The following is a 17,004-nucleotide window of genomic DNA, read 5'->3' as shown; positions in this document are numbered from 1 at the left end:
ACTCTTTCCTGTTGTGTCAATTCTGTTAATCTTTAATCATTGGGGCAATAGATAAAGAAAGGAGGTAAACAAGGTGGACATGAGTACAAAAATGGAAGGAAAAGCAGGGAACAGGGGGAGCCACTCTCAGAGCCCTGGAGACCAGACCTGCAGTGAGACTTGGAGAGCAGAGTGGGAAACTAAGAAATAGAGAGCAAGCTGGAGTGGGAGAAAGATGGGGTGGAAGGAAGGAAAGCCAACGGATTGGAACATCCATGGTTTAGAAGCCACCTGCAGCTGGTGGGCAAGGGCAGGGTGTCCTGCACTGGTGTATAGATGGAGGATAATGATCCAAATAGAGGAACCCTGAAGAGCCTGCCCAGAGGCTGTGGAAATGAATGGAAAGAGTTTGTTGGGCATTTGAGTCCTCAAAAGCTGAACACTTCCCACCCACTAAGCCACCCCCAGATGTTGTCACTCTAAGCGTGTATCAATTTGACATTTTAAGATGAATATTCTGTGTTCAGTGGCTCTCAGTCTGTACTTTTGGCACTTTCTAGTGGTCCTGAGCGCTCCTTCTGAGCACAACTTGTTTGTCCTCTCTCATTTGTACCCACGCCATAAGGGAGCTGTGTGTACACAGTGCTCTTACCTATTTTTCTCTGAATGGGGAGTCGTGGAGTGGCTGCTGTACATGATTGCCTGTCAGGCACCAATTAGCAATCCATTCAGAGTCTCTGAAGCTGTGATCCACAGCCAGGAGAGAGTTTGAGAACACTTGTTTTGAATTATCCTGCACAAATCTCATGCCATAGATCTACAGCAAAATGAGATCATATCCCCATGTCTTTTAAATATCAAGACATCCAGGTACACTTGGTTTTGAACAAACAAAAACAAACTTAGAGTGAAGCTTTTCTTGTGTAAAGCAGTTTCTTTGACAGTATGTCTTATAAATTAATTTAACTCCATCTGAAATATGATTTGCTTTTATGTCTCAAACTGCAATGACATGAGTATTTCAGTTGGTAAAATATGGAAGTTAAACTGTTGGTTGCTGTGTTCTTAAATGTGTTGCTGATCTGAGTCCTTCAGTTATTTTTTCCACGCTCTTTTCTCAAAGGCAAAGAGAAGCCTCTTAGCATTTCTAAAGCCCAGCTTGTGAGTCTGTTGCTGTCGCTGAAGTTTATGTGTTAAATCTTTGAATCAATACTGATAGTTCTTAGCTAACCAGTTCTCTAACTTTAGGGAGGGAGCAGAAGAAGAAAACAAAATCCCTGAACTACAGGGACAACTGGTAGAAGGTGAGGCTGCAGGGGGCTTCTAATGTGCTCTGAATGCTGAGTGCTTAAAGGAATCAAAGGTAGGGGAAATCTAAAATAATATCTTCAATAACAATCTGTTAATTTGCAAGGACAAGGAAAAGAGCAGCCCTTGGTTGTATTGCTAAATTTAAGAAATCTGCAAAGCACCAAAGCAAGAGGGAATCCAGCAGCAATTCCCAGAGCTCCCAGCTCACTCACTAGCAGACTTGATGAGCCTCTTTGATCTGGTATTGACATCATATCAGATCTCCTGCTCTGTTTTGCCCACTTGCCAAAGCCAGCTTCCCAGAAGCGAAAATGTGCGTTCCTTTCCTTGGGGTAATTTGAAACATTGACATGAAACAGACCTCTCGCTCTTCCTCTGCTGTGGCCTGCCTTTGGAGTAGTTCCTTCATTAGTGTCTCCTTAAAAACACTTGGAGGTCAGTGCCAGGCTGGAACTGCAGTGTTCTTGTCTATTGTGAGTGATGCAGTGATTGGGTATTAAGTGTATGAATACCAAGAAGAGAAAAGACAGAATATATAAGTTGGTTTGGGAGCCTGGGATTCAGACATCTAGGGTTTTTCAGATATCTCGTATAATGAACATAGACTTCATTAACCATTTTTGGCTACTTACAGATTGCTGTACTACACAGAATACTCACTGTTGTTTCAGTGATAAATGAAATTTTCATGGTGAGAAAGAAATGATAAGTCCCCAATAGAATGTAACACATGGAAAGAAGCCAGTGAAAAAAACGTTCCTCTCCTCTCCACAAAGGAATTTTGGACACTGGAAATAAAAGTATAATCTATGTTAATGGCTAGCTCAAGTACCATGTCTACACAAATGCCAAAACAGCATGGGAAATATGCTGCTCTCTTCCCAGCTAGCATTCCAGATCTAATTGTTAAAGAGCATCTCTTTATGTTCCCTAGACTGTAATGTTGACCCTGCTTTTACTTGATTCAGCAGTATTAGGCATATTTAGATCCCAAATTTCCTCCCGTCTCCCTCTCCCACCATTACTGGCTGCCATAGCTTGTTCATGGGGATACTGGACAACAAACTCACATGTATTATGAGTGCCCAAAACTGTGCATGAAGGGACATATTTTTAGGGGAGGAAGCAAATTAGGGTACCTCAGGAGTTTGGGGGCAGTGGCTGGATTTCATTTATTGCCTCTCTCCCTTTTGGACATCAATTAACCAAGATTTTTCTCCTTAGTTGATGTATTTTTCTCTCTGATTTAATCAGCCCTAGTGGGGAGAAAATATGGCTGGAAAAATAGTGCTTTAAAAAGTTACAGTGGCAAAACTTCCCTTAACCAAATGACTAGTCATTAATCTTAAATACAAGTGTCAGGAGGAAAAAGATCTTTGTTGGGGGTCAGGAGTAAAGGCATCCAGGTTGTTTGTGAAATATTAAAAGCTAGAGTTCACTGAGCATCTGTCTTGTGCATTTTAATTGTATCTCCATGAACCTGAACTGTGGGGCCCTCAGTGAGCCTGGCTCAGTTGTGCTGGCTCACAAAGTTCAGGGCTGGGTTGTAAGTCGTTTTTATTTAGCACCTAGTGACAGCAAGTACTGTAGGTGGAGAAACATTAAGTGCCACTTAAATCTGTTCCTGTACATCTTATTAGGAATATAGTGGAGTGATACTGTGGCTCTGAATTCAGTGAGAGTCATTAAAGAGCCCCCCTTGGCCTTTCCTAACACATTCCTGACTGTGCCTCTGGAGAACCCTCAGCTTCCATCCAGCACTCCGCAGTGACTGCTCAAATCCAAAATCAACACACCACAAAGTCAAAGCCACCAGCTATTGATCGGGAAAACCTCAGTGTTCCTGGCTGTGCCAAGACAGAAACCAAGGGTGGCACTGGTTTGGGATCACAAAATGTGTCTAAAAAAGTGCTGAAGTCACATATGTTTTCTGGGAGCACACCTTGACTAAATCTAAGCGCTAAAGGTGCCGCAGTTGGGATGTGGACAAGTGCATCCATCAGGACTCACTTCCTTTTCAAAGGCTGAATGAGTTTTTTCTTTGGCTGCCCTGGGAAATTTGTCCAAAACATTAGGAAGCAAAATAAAATACCAAAGGTGGGCTTTTCTTGGGTGAGCCTGTCCCTGGAGAGAGAGCAATCTCTTTGATCTGAGCACTTGCCCAAGCTGCTGAAGTCCATTTGAGCTGGCTGAGAGAGCCTTGGTGCTCTGTTAATGCAGTGAAATGTAGCACAAGTATTTGTTATTGCAGCCAGTATCAAAGGAGGCCGGACGACTTTGCCACTTACTATAAAGTGTTTCCATGAAAATGGAAATGAATGCTACAGGGGTCTGTTCCCTCTGAATGCACAGGGGAGCGAGGCGCTGAAGGGTTGCTTTCATTATACCATTAACAGGGCAAGTTACTTACTTTCTTTTTTCCTCCATCCCTCTTCAAAAGCACAGGGGCTTGAGGCTCATTCTTTGGGTCAGCCAGGCAGTGCTGTGTGTTCTCTGCCAGCCAGGGCAGTAAATCCCACTGTTGTTCCCAGATGGGCCCAGCAGAAATCCATCCCTTGTCGTCATTCCAGCTGCACTTTCTCCGCAGGGAGACGGCAGTCACCCGTTTGGCGAGGAGGGGCAGGCTGTAATGTCTAGCCAGAAACATCCACCATAAACCATGGCTTCCTGTTATGACACTCATGTGTCTAAACTTATTGATTTATTTGGGTGGAACTGTCTAACCTGCTCTAGGAAGAGTGGACTCAGCAGGTACTAAGTCATGTAACAATAGGAAACATCAAAATACAGCCCGCGGTGTTAGATCTGGGAATGAATCTCAGTTTAGATTTATTCTTTAAAAGCTATCCCACACGTTATCCAGAAATATATTTTCCATTTCCATTTTTTTATTTCATTTAAAAATATTATTATTATTATTCATATCATCTGGCCTTAGTTTTTCATTTGTGTATTTCCCTGATTAGCAGCATAGAAATTTTAGAAATTGCAAACCTGGAACTTGGGCCACCAAGGATAAAAGGGATAGTATTCTGTTTTGATTTATACATCTGTCTTGATTAGGGAATTCTCTCTTTGTCTGGAAGCAATGTGATCTGGTTGTTAGAAAAGTGAAGATAGACCTTGGGGATACTTGAGTTCTTTCCTGGCCCTGTCACTCAGTGAGATTCTTTACACCTAAATCCACCCTTTGGGTTTATTAGTGGATATAAGAACACCTATCCAGCTTTCCCGTGTGCTGTGAAACTTAATTTATATTTCTGAAGCTCTTTCAATTTGTCACACCAGAGAGCTTGCATGAAGCATGTAACTACTGATTTTTAAAGGTGTAAGGTAGTTTTCCCTCCTATGAACATTTATTAAGGTTGATCACATTTAGTGTACAATCACACACTTTTTTTTTCTAGAAAATATTGAATTTAGAAATTCACTGTGAGTTACATCTTCACACTTGTAAATAATAATATTTCATATATGTGTGTGGCCATATATGTCTCTATATATTTATGTATGCATCGTTGTACACACACAAGCAAGAGAAGTGATAGTCTTTCCAAATAGTCTGGAAAATCTCTGGGACTCCACAGCTGGTAGTGCATTTCTTTTATTTAAGGAAAACTTATGCAAAAAAGCTTATGTGCGGTCAAAAACTCCCCAGGTCTAATTAATTAATATGAAGTGTAAACAGATCATGAAATATTTTTTAGTGCTTAATACATAGAAATGTCCGGTGTTGATGCTAATGAAAAAGTAATGCCTGGAATATTTCACATTGCAGGGCCTGGGGACACAGATCCATGGAAAAGCAATTCATACCAAACTGCTTTACAAGTGCAAAAATTCTGTTAGCCTAAAGCTACAGCACTACATAATTGTACAGGGAGGGAAAAAAGGCAAAAAAAACCCCAAACCAGCCCTCCTCTGCCCTGTGTTTGCATTTATTTCAAGCTCTGGTAATGGGTCATTCTCTCAAAATATGATGACACCAATATTGCAGCAGGAAGGATTTTTAATCTACCACATTCTCTGTGTAATCTAGATAGCTCCTCATTACCTCACTGCATAGTCTGTCTGTCCAGCTGATTCTTGAGATCTGATCAGTGCAAGTTAAGGAAATTTCTGAAGACCATGAAAATCCAACCCTCTCCCCTGGAGAATAGTCTCTTAATTGTAATAGCCCATTTTAATCATTGTAATTGTTTAAAATATTATGAACAGAGGGAAATAAGGAAGATAATTGTACTTCAGCAGCCACAATCTTTTGTTATCACCTAAGCATATTGGAGATTTAGCCGTGTATAGTCCCAATACTTCCTTCACATACCAAGTGGCCTTAATTATGTGGGCAGCTAGAATTCCTCTTGAGAGAGAGGCTAGGATAGCAAAACAGCAGGTAAGAAATGCCTCTTCGTTACTTCTTTGTTTCTTCCCAGTCCCCTGTAGCTAAGGCTGCATATGTGGCTGTCTCTGTCTTTGTGACACTTTAAATGTGAAACAAGTAATTTAGTTGAAAATTTTCTGTTATTTTTTTTACATGCTTCATATGCTGGGTTAAAATCCATTAGCATATAACAAAAATCGGAGCAGATGTAGTGCAACAGATTCCTTAAGGGAGTCCATATTTTTACATATTTTGTAATAAGGAAACTGTCACTCCCAGATGGTATCTAGCTAATACTGGTGGTTTGCTTGCTGATAACATACTAAAAAATAAAATTAATTGTATTCTATTTGATGACAATGAAGCCATTATCATATATAATTCACTCTTAAAGCAAACGTCCAAATGATGGTCCCTTGCAATAACCAAGCTTTCCCAGCCCCTGTGCCTGTCCCTTCTCTTCTACCTCAAAAATTATTTCGGAATTTGGTGCAGCAGAAGCCTCCAGCTGCGAAGTGTAACAGCCCTTCATTAGCAAAGCTGGAAACCAGTGTTAATTTGTGCAGGGAATCTGGGCCAGCAGTACCTCAGTGCACTTACCACGGGCTTCATCCTTCACCAGTGGTTCTCAAACTGCTCTGGTTTGGATGCCACTGTCATATATCACAGCAAAAGGAAACAATTAACCTTTGCAATAATGCCGCTGACTGGTGCCTGTCTGCTAATGGGCTTGAGAAGTGCAGGAAGTATCCAGAGCTGGTGCTTGCTGTGAAAATGAAAATCAGTAATCCAGGGTTTTTCACAAACATGCAACTCTGATCTGTAAAATATGTGCAGTATAAAGCTAAGATGATCAAAATATTAAAAAAAAAAAACAAAACTGAAAGAAAGTTGTGGTTTTTTTAAAATCCTTTCTTAGTTGAAAATGTCAAGACCTGTTGTAGACTGGTCAGTTACAACCTGATAAGAGAATGGTTGAGTTCGCAGGAATTAAGGGGTTTGGTGAGGTTTATTGACATGAAACAGCAGAATGAGCAGCTCAGAAGAACTTGGCTCCTTCTGTCCTATCACAAAGATACCCATGTGTGGGAAAGCAATATGGGAACGAAGAGTTTTCATTCCCAAAGTTGACCTTGGGCAGGGAGTGTTGGCTTTCCCAACACCTCTTGGGGGCAGCAGCACTGGTTCCCCAGGCCACAGATAATTTGTAGGTGTTGATACCAGCTGGCAAATGGGAAAACTGGGACAGAGGGGTGAAGTGACTTTCACACAGAGCTGGAGCTCATGTCTGAATTCGCAGTTCATTGGCCTGCTTCTTCCAGTGGTGTTGGAAACTAAAAACAATCTAGCAGTTCAAAAGAGAGAGTTTGTCAGGACTGACTAGTTTAAATAGATATTCAAGGAAACATTTAACTTGGTAATAATGGTTTCTCATCTCTGGATGACTGCAGATACAACACAATGAGGCGCACTGTCTGAAGGGTCTAAATGTGCCTGGCTGTGTTCATTCTAGTTTATTAATGCTTTTAGTTTCACTTCCCTTCTGTTATAAGCACAAAGTGCTCAGAAGATGAACAGATGACTGCATTTCCATTTGGAGAGCTGGTAGAGGAGGACAATGTTGTAGCCATCTCTGTCACATGAGAAGTGATTTTACATTTTCTGAGGCTATTGCCTCAAGTTGGGAACTCCATAAAATTCCGTGATGCTACTGGCAGACATTGCAGAGGAAACAGATTGCTTAATATACATGTAATTTTGAGTAAAACATTATTAATTTGGGAAAATCACAGACCAGTGCTTGGAAAGAACTATGTAAATCTTAGCCACCTCTTGTCCTCCATCTTCACTTAGAAGGTCCTTAGTAATCAGCAACCATTATTTTACTTCATTTTTCCTATTTTATTTTGATTTCTTTTACTTTGTTTTAGAAATGAAACAGCTCTGTGGATATAACAAGAAAGTAGTGAAGTTTCAGTCCCTCGATTCAAAAAGTGAAGAGTTTTCTTCCCCACTCTTCCTCTCCTGGTGTCTTAGAAAACTTATTATGATAAGTTTGCAACCTCAAATGACAGAATATAATGAAATAACTCCTATCACATGGGATGTCCTATCACATTTCAATTATCTGGTGACTAAAGTGGCTTGGAGATTTTCCATAGTCGTCTGGGAATTTGGGATTTGGGTAACAGATTTTCTCAAACAGAATTTACCCAGCTTCAAATGCTCTGAACTCACTTTGTAATCCTTGTCTTCCATAGTATCAGCTCTTACCTCTTTGCTCTTTTTCTAATGCGTTAAGTACCAGACAACTGTAATATTTTATTTAGCATGATTTGCATTCAGACTTCAAATATCCCTTGAATAATAAAATATTTACATTCTTGAACTTTACTTCTGTATATTCACTGGCATTATAAGATGTACCTACAGAGGACACCTGCCAGAAAAAGCATCATTGTTCCTATGTTTGTGGACCTCGAGTTGTACCTTTTCTCTCTCAGCCATCCTCATTAAGACATCACAGCTGATGTGTTTTCTCCTCTGTGTTTTAACGACTGAGCATAAGATGTATTTTATTCATGATTTGGTAGGGAATGTGTCTGGTGGGAAGGAATTTGGACACCATTAATGCAACCTGAAATTCCACCGTGGACGTTGGGAGGGAGCTCTTTTTCTTAGCCACATAAAGCATCTGCTTAAATTCTCAAGTGTGGAACGTGCAGACTTGTTAGGCAAGATTTTAACAGACTGTTTGGCACTGAGTATAATTTTCCCAAAGACCTGGCAGTGGAAATAGCTGAAATAATGGTTTGTCAAATACTCATCAAGAAAAATGCTAATTGATACCTCATCTGAATCGAGCAGCACACAGCACCGGAAAGGGAATGGGCGTTTCCTGTGTCTTGCCTACTCAAAAAGAGACTCTTCTCAAGAGGCTGCTCACGTTAGATTAGATTTGTGCCGCCTGTAGGACTATTCTGTAGGGTAGATTAGTTCGTGTCATACTGTATTTATTGGGTATTTCATGAAGTGATGTGTGACTCCACAAGCCTGTAGCATATTCTGACTGCCAGCATTGCTAGATGCCCTTTTACCAAGTGCCATTTTGAGCCCCACAGCAACATTTGTGTTGTGGTATCTTTCTTTCCTTTGTTCCTTGAAGTTTCTGGGTTCAGTTGAGCTCTTCAAGCCAGCATGGGGACATGAGGATAAAGCCCAGCTGTGGCTGTGGGACTGGAGCGCCAGCTGGCCACGGTGCCGTGGCAGCATCACAGGGCCGCTGGGTGAAGCCAATCTGAACTTTTGCAATAAATATTAAAGAGACCACAACTTTGAATGGATTTGGAATCTGAAACCAGAAACCCAATCTAAATGTCAGAGCGGGTCCCTATCTGCAGACTAAACTGAACTGAATGTTCAGACCCCAGCTTTGGCAAAGAAATGAAAGCCGTAAATCCAAATCTGCTTTTTGTATTTCAGCCCCTCTCGTGATGCTAATAATACTTTGCCCTTTCACAATCTCCAATATTTTAGAAACTTTGAAATGATTTATCAAATGAGTCACACTTCCCAGTCAGACTCACAAGAACTAGTTTGCTGGAAATATCACCCAAAAGCAAGGGCAGGACTGGGCTGTGGCCGAATTTCTGCTCTCTTGGTAGCTGTGTGTGGAACCAGGACTGTGAGGTTTTGTCTGTATCTCTGTAACTCTTCCAGTGCAATCCCTGTGTGTCAGAAGGCCCAGCTCCATGTGCCTTGGATTCCCATCATTTCCCAGGTGCAGGTGTCTTTCCATTGATTCATTCCTCTGCTCCTGCCCAAGGGCTTCCAGAGAGAACAGGACAGAGTGTGGAAGCTCTTGGTGCAACAAAGTCAACTTTGCTTTGCCACTGAGAGCCTTCCCCAATATTTGGAGTATTAAAAGATTCCCCTGGGGCTCTGGGGGGAGTGAGTGGCAAAGCTGAGGCTGAAACATGGAACTGCTGAATCCATGTGTTCCTCTGAGCCTTTATGTTCAGAGAAAAAAAAGGATTATTTAGCATCAAAGGTACCAGTAGCAGATACAGGGCATCTTCATTCATCATAAATAATGCTGTTAGTGAGGAATAATAGTATTCCTTAGTATTGATGACAATATATTGAGCATTAGCAAAGCCTTCTGCTAGGAGAGTTATCTAGTGAAGTGAATTATGGAATTTTACTACCTGAGTACAAGGACTGATATAAATGATCATTGCTGTGGCAATGAATTGGTTTAAAAAGGCTTCATAAGGACTTGCCTAATGCTCATAAATTAACATTAAATATGAGATGGGTTATCTAATCACATGCTTTCAGGCAAATTCCTTTTTAATATGTATGTACGCTGCTGCTGGAAGTACAGAAGATATATCAGAGGAGATATTTTATGCCATAAATGGTTACGTTTGATAACTCTGTGATATTTTCATAGTTTTTGTCGGTTACGGAATTTCTTTCCTTATCATCAAAATTTGTACACAGAACCCACGTTGAAATAATATTTAGAGATAACTTTAACCCTCTGTATGCCTGTGGCTTCAGACTAAGGAGGAATTTCACTGATAATTTGATATGAAATCCTGGAATAGCGGGTTCCTTTGTTTTAAGGGAAAGTGGGGTTGAGTCACTGAGCTGCTGCACAACTTCTGCAAACTGCTGAGTGCAGCTCTTGGTATGTTTGGTAAACAATGCCCCTGATTGCCGCCCCCAAAAACTTTGATGAGAAGACTTGGTGAGTACACCAGAAGCTGCTCTGAACTATTTTAATGCAGGGCAGATAAAGCTCATGGATTAAATCAAATAAGAGTAGGATGTCCAAATTTTCTGTCCTCTGGATTAGCTGGGTAAGGGAACATTGGTGTACCAGGTTATAGCTGATTTTTTGTCCTGTAGCACATGCCACTGCCTTCTGGGCCGTGCCATGATGAAAAACACCAGCTCAGGTCAGTGTTTTGAACCCTAAACAGAGGCATTTACTGTTCTCTGTGGTGCCTGTGATTCAAACAATTCCCTTCTCAACCTGATGGAGGAGATCTGCAGTAGAAAACTGCTTCCACCTGTTGGAGTGACTTGAATTTTAAGCTGGGTCAACTGTGGAGCCCCATTTGGAAATAGTTTATAAAATGCTTGAATCCTCTGGGGGTGGTTTTATTATACACCTTGTAGTTGCTGAACATTTCAAGACTTAAACTTTATCTCTAAGTTAATCACCTGGGGATCAAGCTAGAAGACTGGATAACAGTTTTACTAATCAAAACAATTTTCTGAATATTGTTGAGTTCCAGGGACTTTTCCCTGCCATCTGAAAACACAGTGAGAGGATGCCAAGAGCAGAATTATAAAACAAACTTTTAAAATCATGTTGTACTTGGAGTTTGATTTCCTAGTCTGTACAGTGAGCAATAATAAACTAATTATGATTAAACTGATAAGGAGTACTTTAAGAGTCAGCCAGGAAAGTCTTTCATAAATAACCCAGAAGGAATGCTTGGTCGCACAGTTGACATACATCAGAAAAGCTTCTTTTTGCCTTTTCAGAGAGAGATCTCTAAAAAAAAATACTCAAAAACGTCCAAAAACCCCCAAACAAAAACAAGTCCAAACCAGCGGAATAAAATATGTATTGTTAGTATTAAATAAATCCCATTTTATCTGAAACCTGTGACATCTTTCTGACCCCACAGAAATGGCTCTCGGGCACATTGAAGCAGGCCTATTACTGTTGTTGCTATACAGCAAAATTCTAGACTTAGACTTCCTAAGAGAGCAAATAGTTTGGCCCTGGGTTTCTGTCTTTGGCCTATTTTGAATAGTATTTGGGTTTCACAGTTATAACAGGGCAGAATTTATTTGGCTTAATACATGAACATTTCTTCCCAATAGGTTAGGTCAGCTGTGAGGTTTAATCAGTGTTCAGATTTCTGACATGCTGCTCAGGGGCATATCATCTGAGCAAATAAACAACCCAGGAAAGGTCTGTATACCACGGGGATGATGTGGGATTGCAGGGGATCAGTTCCACTCAGGTGTTTATGGTGGTAGTGTCTTTTCATGGCAGATAAGAGCTGACATTCAGCATTACACCCTGTGTGGCACCAATGTGTAAAAAACAAACAGTTATTGTTGTTTCCCCTTTGGAGTACTCTTGTCTAAAGGTCTGAACTGAATATGTTTGCTTCTCTTTGAAGCGTGCAGATCTTTCCCACTAACGTTGCAAAGGTTTGGTCTCTTTTATAAAAGGAGCATATTTTCAGCTCTTTACTTTAAAGAGAATCTTCATACTGAACCTGTCTCTGGGTGGTCCTGGTCCTTTTCTAGTTCTTTTTCCTACATAGCTCCAAATTAAGGCCTCTGATTTCCACTAGCCAGTGTGGCAAGAGCAGTAATGGGAACCAGAAACTTCTTTTTCCCTTGCTGTCCTCTCCATACTTGACAGTACTTTGGAGAAGAAGAGGCATTCAGCCAAGGAATGAAACCTCGAGGCAACCATATCAGCCTCAAAGATTTATTTATTTAATTAAGTCATCAGCAGGATGGAAAAATACTCCCAGTTGCCAGAGAGAAACGTTCCAGGCTCAGGGAGGGTCAAAGTGCCTGCCTGCAAGTTATATGTTACCAGGGTTTGAACGAGAAGCTTCACAAAATTCTGCCCTTTGGTCTGGAGTAATGATGCTGTGGGTGCAGCACTGAGGGAGGAGAGGGAGAAGGGCTGGGAAATGTTCTGGTTTGCTCTCCCACTGGAGTGGTCCTGCCTCAGAACTCACTTGGCAGCTGCTTCAATGTCGAGGGGCATCACTGAACATACTCACAGAGCCAGTCTGGAAAATATTGGAGGACAGGGATGAGTGGGATCACTTCAGGCTATGACAGCAGCCTCCTGATACAGGACACAGCTACTTGATCCACATAATGTCCTTCAGAAACAGCTCAGTTACCAAGTTCTGCACAACTTGCCTCCGTATTGCCAAGGCAGTGACAGGGGGCTCAGAATTCTCCATCTCATACAGCTGGAGAAATTGCTGCCATTGAGACATCAATGGTCCAAAAAAAAAAAAATCCCCAATCCCTTTATATCAGGAAAGCTCTCAGAGGGCTGGGGGGGTGAGCTTTGCAGTCAGTGCAGCCAGAGACACAGGCCAGCACCAGCAGGCACCTCTGTGCCTTGGCTCTTCATCTGCTATAAATTGGCCTCGTTCTTCTGGTCTGGCTCTGCATTAAATATTACTTGCTGTCATTTCAGATAGGACTGAGCATTTTTAAGAAAGATTTGGGAAGTACATAATGCCTCAGACAACTTCTAGTAAATAGCTCATGTTTGTTTCTCTTCCCCAGTGGGAATGCTGCTGAACTTTAGAGACAAAAAAATCCTCTGGCAGGAGCAATTTAGTAAAGCCAGGATGTATTTTAGTGGAGCTGCTCAACTTTCCAGTCAGTTCCATTGTTGATTTTTAAATAAGTCTTGCAAGCATCACTCTCAGCTTTTAATGCTCCTCTTATTGGCTTCATTTGTCTTTCTGAGGGGTGTGTTGCTGCAGTATTTTCCTGTTCCAGGACTGCACCAATTTCTCATGCAAATTAATCTTGTTAATCATCCCAGCCATGCAGTCCTTTAGCTAAGTTCTCTTTGCTCAATGAAACACATCCAATGCACTCAAAACATGGAGTTTTTCAATAATCAATTCAGAGACATTTACCCCACTAGCAGTGAAGAGTCTGTGCCTTGATTTTTCTTTTTTTCTTCATTTTGATTCTTCAACTTTCCTCAAAAGCTGGTCCTCCTGCAATCTGTTCTTATGGGTTCCTCTTTGGAAGACTCAGCAAGATCCACACTGAGGGCAGCAAGTATAGGTTTGCCTTTGGATGATATCACAAATAAATGTCAGTCAGCTCTGGAATGTAAAACTCTAGCTAAAAAGATACTTTTGGCTTCTTCCAAGATGCACAAATAGTTAACTCAAATTTTGTATGAATTATCAGCAATATAGATTGCTGTCTTGCTTGAAAAAACAGAAGAATTGGCTTCAAAATTTGCTATTTTCACCCAGCCCCTGTTCTGGTGATCTTCCCAGACACTGACCTTTTTTTTTTCCAAAAAAAAAAAACCATTGCTTTCTATTCTCTCTGGCCTTAGCCAGCAGAGTCATTACTTTTCTCTTTGTCATACTGAGACTCAATAGCATTGTAATTATTTCTGACATATGGTATCATCTATCCACCTCTCCTTCCAATATGTCCAATAAAAGAGGAATGCCACTGCAGCCACCAGACCATGGTTTCCATCAATTCATAGCACCCCATGGCTGCCCATTCCTGGGGGAGCATGGACCTAAACTTCATGTGCAGGCTGATGTTCCCCATACGGAGCCCTGGAGTTCTGCTACCTTATTTCAGCTCCCTCAGAGCTGGAAATTAAAGCCCCAGTTTACTTCCCCAGTTTTGTGGCAGAAGGCCAATGATTCTATCTGAGAGCTTTTTCTTTACCTTCATTAACCCTCAAATGTTGCTGTATTCAAAACATCCACAGAGAGTGTATTTATCATTCATTTTCTGTTCATGTTGATGTGGGAAAACACGTGCAATCAATATTGAATCTCTTTCAAAACAACTTAAAATGGGAATACATATTGCTCTAATCTAAAACTAATCATGATGATAAATGATGAAAAATATGACAAAAAGTGAAAATCATGGGTTTAGAAGTTCTTTGGTTGTGGGTGTGGGTATGTGTATGGACCTCCATAAATATCTATTGTTAACCAAGAAATTAGAACTCAACTCAAAATTCAATTAGAAAGCAAAAAATTGCTTTTAATGCTTAATTTTTGTGCTCATAATTAAACCTCACATGCCTAGTTTTATTCATCTGCCATCTATTTAAATGTAACTTGATCATATATTTTATTTACCTATATGAAAAATGGCCACAGGTACATATTTTAAAAAAAAAGACAAAGGTATTTAGCCATATTAATCTTCCACAGTTATTTTCTAAAAGAAAATAGAACTGTAAAGCAATACAAGCTATGGAACATACCTCTGTTTCTGTATATTTATGGTTCTCCAACTTGTTTGCTCTGCCCTTTCAGGCTGAAGGTAAATGCCATTGCATTGTTAGAGAAGTTAAAGACAAAATTAGATTAAAGACAAATTAGACTGTGGTTTGATGAATATCTTAATTCAGTATAACCAAGTCTGCCAGGAGAAGTCTTGCCCCCACTCTGGACCATCTCTTTGTGGGTACCAGCCCTGGGCAGCAGATCAAGGAGCAGATCCCTGAAAACCAAACTGTCAGACAGAGATGTTTCTTTTCTCATGAGTTTTCTGCCAGAGCACAAACAAGTGGCCCAGGGTGTAGGATGAGTCTGAAATGCCATTTAAGACCAGTCTGACCAGTACTCAAGAGTTAACACTTCTGGGATCTCCATGACAGTAGATCCTCATGTGCCTGCACAGTCAAAAATATTTCCAGGCACTGCAGCACATTGAATGGTTTGGACCATGAATAGTTTTAATTAAAAAGTGGCTTTGGGGGACAAATTAGATTTTCTAAGTAACTGATTATTTTGATTCTCACACAGAAAAGGGCCTTTCCACTTCTACATTTTAGAATGTATCCAAACCCATAATCCCTACAAAAAGTGCATTTGATAATAACTGTTTATGAACCTCGCAATAATATTTTTTGTCCTGAGTTAAGAAGAAAAAGTCATGAGTGCTGCTGAGACATGAGGTGTCTCTGCTCTTCCATGTGTCTTGAAAGAGTAACTTCAACATTTGAGTTAAGCCTGGCTTCTCAGGGCGCGCAGAGTTAAGCAGCGAGACGTGGTTTTGCCTCATTAGGTCAGCAACGCCAGCCTGCGAGGCAATGCAGCTGGTTCTGTGCTGCTGTTAAAGAAATTATAACTACATGCACACATCCTTGTAGCATCAGCCCCCCAGTGAAGACTCCAGATCGCAGAATTCTTCAGAGAGGGGTGGCATCAGTGACATGGATTACAGTTAGGAACATAGTGAGTCAATTTAAGGCTATAAATACCCTGGTTTTCTGTTATGCTTTTAATCTTTATTAAATTGAATGATTCTTATTTGTTTTCATTCACATATGCATGTGTATAATATATCGTTTGTTTCTGCATATATAGGCCTGTAAGACTGTAACAAATCTTGCAGAACAAATCTTCTAGGACATAAATAGTGGGAGTCCAAATCCTTATCTGAGAAACCACACAGACACCAGTACACACCCAGCCCTTAAATTTCCCTGTGCATTTTTGCAAATAATAACAAACCAGTTTTGGTTTGGTTGGTTGTTTTGTGGATTTGGTTTTTTTTTTAAAACATGCAATATTTTTTGCATTGCTTAAGAAGAAATTAAAACATCTTTTTGCTTTCTATCCTTCTTTTAATGGCTTTGCATATTACTTTTCATCTAAACTCAGTATTTGAACGTACACTTACCAGGCGCCTGTTTTCTTTGTTGCTTGTAATTACTGAATAATTCGGAATCATAGCCAAGGAAGTCTGTGTGGGATTACATCTGGAGTAGTGTACTATAGCAACACTGTGCTTTGCAGAGCTTCTCCTCTCATAGATTTGATCTTAATGATGGGCTACACTTTCATCTTTAAAAAAATCATTTTCCGCAACTCACTGCTTTTTATACCTCAGCAAGAAAATGCTGTTTATTGTTCAGTTTCTCTTGCCTACAATGTTTGTATCTATAATTGAAACTTAAAAGCTACGAGCTTGAATAATTCAATCAGAAAGCATATTGTTTTTACTGTTCTCGGTATGAATCCAAACGATCGCATTATTGTGATGTTATAATATCAGAATGTATTTATTTCTACTTGCACAGTCATAGTAGGCAGTGTCTCTCTCTCTCCACAGAGAGAAAAAACAGCAATGAGGAGGGAAAAAAATAGAAAAAAAAAGCTGAGCTTTATCCATGCTGGGTTCCTGTGGTCTAACTTAAGCAAATGAGATCTCTTGTCCCCTCCAGCGAGCGGTGGCTCTGCCGCTGAGGCTGCTTCCATCAGCGCTGCTGCTCGCTGTGGCAGTGCCCCCGAGGCTGAGTGTGATCCTGGCGGGGGGACACGCGTGACCTCCCCGTGTGGAGCCACCTCTGCTGCCCGGTGTGTCACTGACACCGCGCTCGTGGCGGCTCCGCGCTTCCTCTGCCACCAAAGCGCCTCGCGGAGCTGCGCGGGCAGAGCAGCTCCTCTGCTGTCTCAGGACACCTTTTCACCCCAGAATCAGCTGTACAGCAAATTGAGTTTTCGTTGTGTTTTCAGCTCGGTGCAATTCTT

The sequence above is a fragment of the Geospiza fortis genome, unplaced genomic scaffold, assembly GCF_000277835.1.
Source record: "Geospiza fortis unplaced genomic scaffold, GeoFor_1.0 scaffold330, whole genome shotgun sequence".
Lineage (NCBI taxonomy): Eukaryota > Metazoa > Chordata > Aves > Passeriformes > Thraupidae > Geospiza > Geospiza fortis.
The sequence above is the reverse complement of the archived record's forward strand: the minus strand, read 5'-3'. Positions refer to the sequence as shown.